We start from the raw sequence: 10,355 nt of genomic DNA, 5'->3' as shown, positions 1-10,355 counted from the left end.
GGAAAACTGTGGACAGACATAAAGTGCTCACAGGTGAACATATTGCCATTGCTATCAAAAAGATTAAGGATGTGGTTAATGCCTCTTTCAAACCAATTAAGGAAGAAAATGGATTTATTTCTAATCAAGATATTGCAGTTATTCCAGAGGAGAGCCTTGTGAGGTGAAAAATTGTGGACAAAAGCCAGTTTCCAAGCCAGTAGGGCTTGCTGATGAAATTTAGATAATTTAACGGGTAATTTATTAGGTATAAAATTACACTTTAAGAGGAAAGACAAGCTTCCTAATTTATTAAAGATCTGATTTGGGATGAAAAACCAGATTGAGTCATGGCATAGAAGACATTTTTTTAACCAGTTAACCTTGAAGGTGTTGATGGTGTCAAAATAGTCAAGGGTTTCAAGAACCCCATCTGCTTTACAGTTTGAAAGTACACCTTTCCTAAGTTTGTGTGATTTATTTTTCCATATTAAATTTAGGATAAGTTTGTTAACTTCTGAAGCTGTTAAATCATTAACGTAAAGAGATAAGGATGGATAGACAAAGCTAGATAGACCTTCTGCTTTGGAAAGAAGAACTCTGCCAAGAACAGGCAAGTCCCTTTGAAGCCAGGAGTTGAAAATGGATTTGGTTTTTGATATTCTTTTCGCAAAATTTAAATTTTAGTTATGCTTATACCCAGATACTTAACTGTCTCCTTAACAGGAATATTGTGAATCATATCCTCATTACAGTTACGTAGAGACAGAATTTCACATTTAGATAAGTTTAGTTTTAAACCTGAGGCATTTGAAAATTGATCAACTAGGATAATGGAGTTAGGCAACTGATGTTTATCTTTTAAGAAAAAAGTTGAGTCATTGGCAAGTTGGGAAATTTTTAATTCTCTACCGTAATTTGAGATGCCTTCAAATTTTTTATCATGAACAATGTGAAATGACAATAATTCAGTGACAAGGATAAATAAAAAGGGTGAAATAGAACAGCCTTGATGAACACCTCTATTAATTTGGAATCTTTTAGATGTATTCATATTGATTATTACAGAGCTGTTAATATCTCTATAAAACATGTTGAAAATATCAACAAAACATTGACCAAAACCAAATGCTTTAAGGGACTGTAAAAGAAAATTATGCTCAATTGTGTCGAAGGCTTTGTTAACGTCTAAAAATAAGATAAGTGCATTGGAGTTTATATCATTGGCATAATCCATTCCATCCATCCATTATCTGTAACCGCTTATCCAATTTAGGTTCGCGGGGGGTCCAGAGCCTACCTGGAATCATTGGGCGCAAGGCGGGAATACACCCTGGAGGGGACGCCAGTCCTTCACAGGGCAACACAGACACACACACATTCACTCACACCTACGAACACTTTCAAGTCGCCAATCCACCTGCAACGTGTGTTTTTGGACTGTGGGAGGAAACCGGAGCACCCGGAGGAAACCCACACGGACACGGGGAGAACACACCAACTCCTCACAGACAGTCACCCGGAGCGGGAATCGAACCCACAACCTCCAGGCCCCTGGAGCTGTGTGACTGCGACACTACCTGCTGCACCTACGCTACCATTGGCATAATCAATTAAATTCAAAAATTAATCTAATGTTATTGCTAATATGAAAATTTTTCATAAAGCCTGTCTGGGTTTCAGCAATTATGGTATCTAGGCCTGTCTTTAGTCTGTTAGAGTATATTAAAGCTAAAACCTTAATCAATTGTTAAAAGAGTTATAGGGTGCCAATTCTCAATTATTAATGGGTCCTTATCAGGTTTTGGAATAAGAGAAATGATACCTTGGTTCATTGTAGAAGACATCTCGCAATTATTAATGCATTCTTTATATATACAGAATAATGGGTTTAGGATAAATTCCCAAAAATGAAGGTAGAATTCTGCTGATAAGCCATCAATACCTGGTGATTTTCCTTTCTGCATTGAAAATAAAGCTTTTTGAATTTCAGTAATAGAGAGGTCAGAATCACAATGAGATTTAAAGGTCATTGTCAATTGAGGGTACATTAGGGTGAATATTTTGTAAAAAATCAATGCAATGTTTTGCATTGAAGTTGGATTGATATAGTTTTTCATAAAATGCAGAAATGGATTTATTGATTAAAGCTGGATCTGTTGACAGGGTTCCATAAATGGTAAGGGCATTTAAGAATTTCCTTTTAGCTTTTTTTTTTTCAAGAGCAAAAAAGTAACTCGTGTTTCTTTCTCGTTCCTTTAATCATTTGGCTCTTGATCTAATAAATGAACCTTTTTCCATATCTAAATATAATTGATCCAAATTCAATTGAACATCTTTAAATTCAAGCTCTTCCTCTGAGGTAAGTTGTTTTTTGTTAATAAGCAGTTAAGTCTATGCATTAGTCATTTTCTAGTCTGTGCTTTTCATTCTTTAGTTCTTTACTTATTTTAACAGCTGCAGACCTGACTTTGTATTTAAATAGTTCCCACTTCTTCCTGTATTGTTCAGGTTTGCCATCATTGAAAGTGTCTTTAATAAGGATTTTGACTGTGTTGTTGAAAAATGGGTCTTTTAAAAGAGAATTGTTAAATTTCCAGTAACCTTTTAAACCAGAGGCTTTTTGGATTGCAGCTAATTTCAAAATTATTAGTTTATGGTAAGATAAAGGGACATTTAGGTGACTTATATCCTTTACATGTTGTAGGGAAGAGGAGGAGATAAGAAATAAATCAATTCTGGCTTTAAGTGTTTGACTATTATTACACCATGTAAACCCCTCTCTGAAGGAATTAAAAAAGCACCATGCATCAGTCAAGGAAAGGTTAGAGCATAGTAAAGAGATAAGGTTATTATGTACATTAAGATATTATTTGGGAGGTTATCTATCAGTTGTCTCATCCGGAAAAACATTAAAGTCTCCACCTATGATTATATAAGAGCCCTGATGTTTCTTTTGTAAATCTTGCAGTTTTAATGTTATTTTATTAAATAATATCTTGTTGGAAGCATGTGAGTTAAAGCCATATAAATTGCAAACAATAAAGGGGTGGCATTGTCCTGTGTGACTGTTTCCAGAATATCTCCTTTAAATTTGTGCAATAGAATTAATACTCCTGCAGAATGATTAGATCCATGACTAAAATAAACTGTATTTCCCCACTGTGATTTCGTGGGGGGATTTAGTGTCTAATTCACAGGAATTCTCATTTGTATTTATTTCAAAATGCTTATTTCCAATAAATTATACAAAAATGCATAATTGTGTTTAAAACATTCTAACTTTCAATCTGTAATTTTTAGTAATAATTTTAGATATTTTTTAAAGCATGTAAATGATAAATATATATATATATATATATATATATATATATATATATATATATATATATATATATATATATATATAATAATATTTAATTAATTCTTTGTCTTATCCAGTTCAGGGTCGTGGTGGGTCTGGAATCATTGGGCACAAGGCAGGAACACACCCTGGAAAACAGCCAGTCCTTCATAGGATGACACACACACTGTGTGGACCGTGGGGGGAATCCAAGCTTCCGGACACAGCAAGAACACACCAAACTTCTTACAGACAGTCACCAGGAGCAGGACTTGAACCCACAACCTCCTGGTTCAAAAAAAAAAATGATACTCTTCTGAATTTGAAAAATTTGAAAAATACTCTTTTGAATTCACCATAAATATGAATGTAATTATAGATCCTTTCAAATTATTTACAGTGCACATACAGAGAAGGACAGGTTCAACTGCTTCCATTACAGGCACTAGCAGATTTTCATGGTTATTTGTGCGCATTAGGTTCAGGACATGTGATTTACCAAAATAATAATCATCACATACTCTGGAGATATTTTATACTGTTTCACCTATATGTATTGAGACATTATATGTTCATAGCTGAGTAATATTTTGTGGCATGGTGGCTTAGTGTTTAGCACGTTTGCCTCTCAGTACTGGAATCTTGGTTTCAAGTCCCATCTGAGTGGAGTTTCCTTGTTCTCCCTGTGCCTGCTTGGGTATCCTCCCACTGTCCAAAAATATGTAGGTTAGGTAAATTGGCTTCTCTAATAACTGTCCTGATATGTGAGTGAATGAGTGTGTATGTGAATGAATGAATGTTTGTGTGTGAGTGAACGTGTGTTTGTACAGATATGGGTTGGCGTTCTATCCTGTGTGAAACCCTATCGCCCGATGCCATCCTCCAGATGGACAGTCGTTCCTGGTTGAGAGTACTGTACGTGTTTGGCTGCTGCTTCTCGCCAGTATGTGAGTGTGGATTAAATGTTGAGTGTTGATTGTAAAGCGTCTTTGGGTTTCTAGAAAGGCACTATATAAATGTAATGTTAATAATGAAATGGGTGTTTCTTTTCTGCCCACATGGCTACAGGGAATATGCATCAGTGTTGTCTTCCACACTTCCTCAGCTCAGCTAAGGTCTAAAGTGTAACTTTGTACCCTGTGAGTGGACATTGACTTATCAGGATAATGTGCCCTGTTCACATTTTATGAGAACATTTTGTGAGAAATAGTACAGGCTTACACTTTAGAATTGTGGCAAAACTATAACCTATTTCATGTTGGTGAAATATGTTACATATACATGATAAAGTATACCAAGCCAACTAAAAGAACTCAAATCACAAGCAAAAATTCAGGTCTTGAAAAACAGGCCTAGCATTACCTGCACATAATTCAGAATAATTCTGAGTATATTCTCGGAATAATTCTGAGAAAAATCTGAATAATTCTGAGAAAAATGTCAGAACAACTGACCCACTGAACAAGTGGATTGCCCCGATTCTTGCTGGTATGTGTTTATGAAGGTAATTTCTCACTGCAAACTCTCTCTGTTTGTTGGCTATTTTGTATACTGTATGTATTCTGACGGCCAATGTTTTTTGCTCAAGAAGAGGCTTCGAGCGTGCTGCGTGTATGATGGACTAACCGCTGCTTAACACGGGCAAATATTTTATCATTTGAGTAGTGAACTAAGAGCCACTGAACAAAATTGCATTGTTCCCGATTTTTACTGTTGGTGCATGTTTATGAAGGTGATTTCTCACTGTAAACATCTGTTTGTTGGTCATTTGAAGATTTTGTATATTGTAAGTATGCTACAGGTATTCATCTGTCACGTTGGTTTTGGTGATTAAGTGATCAAGGACAAGGTACAAGGAGTAGGATAGAGGTAAGTGCAGAAAAAATATTGTAAATATCAGAGATGAGGATGTAAAAAACAGGACTAGGAGGCTTAATACAGAATTAGGAGGCTAAACACAAGGGCTAAACATAGAGGTCAAACACAGAGGCTAAACACTAAACAAGAAGGCTATACAGTAAACAAAGAGCAAACTAGAACACAACATGAATCAGAAACAAGGACAGACCATTAACATACATACACACAACCACAATGACCCACATCCAGGAAACACATACATGGACTATAAGATAACAACTCAAACAAGAATCACATGAGGAGATACTAATGAGATGGTGGATCTAAAGACCAAGGAGGAGACAAGGGAGGAGAACTAGAACAAAACAAAAAGCCACGTGCTTGTATGCACATGATAAACAAAGGAAATAATGATACACAGACAGAGCACGAAAACACTAGACAGTATTGTTCTATTAGGCTTGTTAATTTTTTAGATTTTAGATTAACTGTATACAAATTTGTTTCTGTGCAGTTTTCTTGCCCTACCAGTTTTCTACCCCATCCATATGAGCATGAACTTCATAGGACCACTTATGTCCAGATAAGATGGTTTGTGAGCCCTTCTCAATACAAAAGTCGCACCAACATTGTTAACTGTCAGTTGTGTGGCCCAAATATGTTTAATTTGTGTGGACATCACATCAATCAACAAAGTGTTGATGTGAAACTTATCAATATTTGGTTTACGACTACTTGAAAACGGATGGATTGATATTTGGGGCCTCTCAGCTCAGCAGTAACTCTGATGTTATGGGTACCATGGTGGCTGGTAAATTCTGTCAGAACCGATGGGCTAGAGTATGTAATTATAAACCTACAAAATATGTCAGATGTATCTGATCAAATAGCCCATACAAAAACACTCTTTCAGAGATGTCACATTGAACATTTAAAGGAACACTATATAATATATTTTACCTTAAAATTAAGTTCAAAATCATTGTGATGCTCCATTGAGCTGTAACAAGGAGAATAGAGACTCTATTGCTACTCTGGGCTCAACACTGAAAAAACTGCACTACACAGTAAATTAAGCAGTGTTAAATTAACACTGTTAGTGTAATAATTTAACACTCTCAGTGTTAAATTATCCATCCCTCATCCCACCCAATTCTTACTGATCTCAGTAGACTGCTGTAAATATGAATTACAGGAGGGGAAGCCCCAGGAGCAAAAAAGAAAAACAACGTAACTAGTGTTCCTATTTTGGAAGCACTTTATACATATGTAAGAAAATATATAGGCAGCATTTTTTCCAGTGCAATAGTCATAGATAAATGAATATTCCTTTATATTACAGAACTGTATATATCTTTACTGTCTTTATATAAACAGTTATTATAGTGCTTATTGCTGTCTCATATTCTAATTTGGATAAAAGGATCTACCTGACATGTAAAAGTAGCCTGACTTAAATGTAGAAGATGTTAAGCCTGATAAGAAAGCAGTCTATCAACACATTAATATTTTGAGAACATTTATTTTAAAATATGTAATGATGTTCATTATTAAACATGGGCATTGATGTGGACAATATAAATATTGTTAAAGTCAATATACTTAGTGCAATTTGTAGTTATTTACATATGAATTATTTTAGGATTAGGGCAATTAAAAGTGAAAATGGTCACTGTGGTTTAAACAACAGCATTTGGAGACAGGTTTGTTGCTCTGTTTAATTTTTGTAGGACACCCTTTTCAAAACCAAAGCAAGGTCTTTTTGAAAAACTGAGCATGAAATTTAAACTTAGAAAGGAAAAACACAAAGATGATGAGGAGCCAGAAATGTCAAAAGAAACAAGACACATTGTTGAAATAGGATGTATTCACTGTGAAAATAAAATCATAAAACAGGTAAGAGTAAAGTAAGGTAGTGGAACAAGAAATGTTGCAATTAATATTCAAGCAGGCTTTAATGAGATACTGAAAGAAGGGAAGGCCTTATTTTTTTCCAGAAGACGAATCTAGCAAAGGCCATGAATCAAACTTTGACTTTGATGTTTGGGACTTCAAACAAAATCCTCTTCCAAATGATTTCACTGTTGAAACAATATATAACACTGTCAAACTGTCTACATTGCATTTCTGCTTAGCAACTTAGCCTAAAACAGTAATGAATGAAGAGTCCGACAATCCTAACCAGGCTACAAGGAAACAGTTTCACATGCCATTTTCAAGACCTGAAAATAACTTTTGATAGACAAGAAATGGTTACTAATGTCTCATTCAGTGAGACACTGATTTTTCTGACACGCACATCTTGAGCACATCATTGACAGTGAGACATCTACTTCCTGACAACTCAGAGAAAGCAGGAATTTGGTCAGTTGTTCTCAGGGATGTATACAGTAGCTTCTGGGTAGAATTCTATGAATGTTGTGCTCTTGGAACAATCTAGAGAGTGCCTTTCCTCAGGCATAATTCCACTACTGAGAAATGGAAGACAGTTGGCCGAATCCTACTTAAAGAATTTCAAGATTGCAGATACTTACCAATCAAGCTGGCCCCTCCTTTTTTTATTTTTTTTACTTTTTTTAGGTTTTATTTGGGACTGTGTGCAATGATCTGAAGGAACACTTCCTACATTTTGTCAGCTGCAAAGAGTGTAATTTCCTGCATAAAGCTTTAAATTACTTAATTTCTGTGAAAGTTGATGACCTTTTGGAAATTTTTAACAGTTTTGAATGCAGGAAGAGAGTCACTGTTGTTAATCTACCAGGAATTCATGATGAGATTTTTACAAGGAGCTTTTACAAGGGAGACAATACAGCTACAGATGTCTCTTAGTCACAATAATTTGACCAAAATGTACTGTAACCTGAAACCAACAGCAACAAAAAAGTGTCAGGAATGTTAACGTTTCCAAAAGAGATGACATCAAAGCAAGAAGGGGTTTCCACGCACTTGAAAAGGTACATCAAAGAGCTTGATGAAGAAAAGCTTGGAAGATTTTTGCAGTTCTACACAGGTTCTGATTTGGTTGTGTCAGATGTCATTGTTGTGGAGTTCATCGTTCAGACCAGTTTCACAAGGAGGCCTATTGGGCGTACATGTGGGATGCTCATACTGCCCTCTGAATGCCCTCACTGGCCTGTGTAGTGTATGGTGTATGTATATTGGTCATACACCATGATATATAAATATATATTTGATATATATTTATATATTGTGTTTATAGCGTTGACCTTATTCAAACTTTTATGATTACTGATATTTGACTAATGATTTTGGCTTAAGCAATTAAAACGTTAATAATTAGTTTGAGAATGAATAATAGTCAAGCTAAGTGAGATATTCAGGATTTTCAGACCTTTAATGAAAAGACTGTACACACTGTAATTTCAAATAATGAAAGTTTTTATTAACAAAAGAAGAAGGATATTTAATTAACATAGCATAATCTTGCAATCTCACGGCATCAACGCAGGGGAAGCCGATTCGACTTTAAAGATAAACTAGGCACTATGGCTTGTGATTAAAGTGTGGCTAACTGAGGTTTGATTAGCTTCTGGAGAATGTGAGAATTTAGCTTGCTTACTCTTTCACCGTTTTCTGCCGAGCCGTCGGGTCCCACGGTTTGATCTCCGTGCTCCGGGTTTCGCCTCTCATCCTCTCAGCGCCGTTGAAGGTAGGCCCGTTGAAAGGGAATTCCTCCCAGGGTGAGTCAGACGCTCTCGGCCTCAGGCGTAGTGACGTTGGCCGGGATTTCCTTTTTTTACGGAGGACCGCGGGCCTGGCTGGTTTCCCCTGAGAAAGGGGAGGCGTCTTCAGAGTAGTTGCCTCATCGCTCGATTCTCCAGAAGTAGTGCCCTCAGAAGTCGGCTTATAACGCTAATATATCCGCTATCAACTAATCTAAAAGGGTGATATCTTATTCTGGCCACGAATAAGTTTCACCTGCTTTGATCACTCGTGAGATCAAACTTCGATAAAACAAACACAATTAAAAGAAAAGAAGGTATTCAAATCACTCGACGTATTCGTAGACTTTCTCACACTAGCTAACTCAAGACGTCTCATGGGAGCTTAGTGAAATTTCTTCAAAAGTCTTTGTTCGTCGGAAGGAAGAAAAGAAAACGTCTCGCTTCGAGAGGCTGCAACTTAAAGGAATAAAACAAAGAGAACGCGTAAAAGAGAAGTGTAAGAGAGTTTCAAAAAGTAAGAGAGTTCAGAGCGGAGAAGAGAATGAAGTTAAGAGAAGTAAAAAAGAATGTCAGAGTGAGAAATGAGCCGGCATCCTCTTTTCAAAGGTAGCGCGGTCACGCCCTATTGGGAGGTGTCCTTCCTTTGACTGGATCCGGGTCCGAGGCTCACGTGACTTGTTTCCCGAAAGAGAAGAGGGGGAAGGCAGGAATCAGATTCACAAGGAATAAGATAGAAAATTCATGTATATCGAAATTTCTTATTGACATATCATAATGAGTGTACTGAATTATTAATATCAAACATTTACATAAGATTTTACCTTGGGTACGTCGTGTTTACGTCCCATTTACAACATTATGTTAGAAAATTTTAATTCGCTTCCTTTAGCTAGAGACAGACATTTTCTTTCATGATTGACAACAGTAATACACATCACTTCATTGGTTGATAGATGTTCATCTGAAGACAATAGAATGACATTTGTACATATTGTGTATACATATTAATCAGAGTTTGATTTATTTTCGTTATTGTTTAGGCGACCTCGGTCGAGGCGTAGTTTCGCCAATGTGCACTTGGGGTCGCTGTTGATCCATGTTGTTCGTCCGATGCGGATGAGTTAACGGGGGTTCAAACCGAGGTCACCCCTGCTAGCCATCTGTTGATTTCTGCAGGAGATAATGACGAGACACTTAGGTGCCACTCGTCATAAACGGGATTATAATTCCCCCACTTTGTTTGAAGTTCCTGTTTCTTAAAAGCATCATCAAAATGGGTTTGTTATCTTTCATCTTAAGGGAGTGAGGGGTAGTGTCGCTGGAAAGTGTCCCGCTCCTTCTTTGATGTAGGCTTTAAGTGAGTTTGTGTGTGTTTTTCAAAACGGGTCTGCGCACACACATACAATCCTGTGGAATGTTGGGTTTTGTTGCAAAACGAAAATCCTTGTTAGAGTGGAAAGTTTTTTTAATGAAGAACTCTTCATTTC

Source organism: Hoplias malabaricus, chromosome 18, assembly GCF_029633855.1.
Source record: "Hoplias malabaricus isolate fHopMal1 chromosome 18, fHopMal1.hap1, whole genome shotgun sequence".
NCBI classification, from domain to species: domain Eukaryota; kingdom Metazoa; phylum Chordata; class Actinopteri; order Characiformes; family Erythrinidae; genus Hoplias; species Hoplias malabaricus.
Note: the sequence above shows the minus strand (reverse complement) of the source record.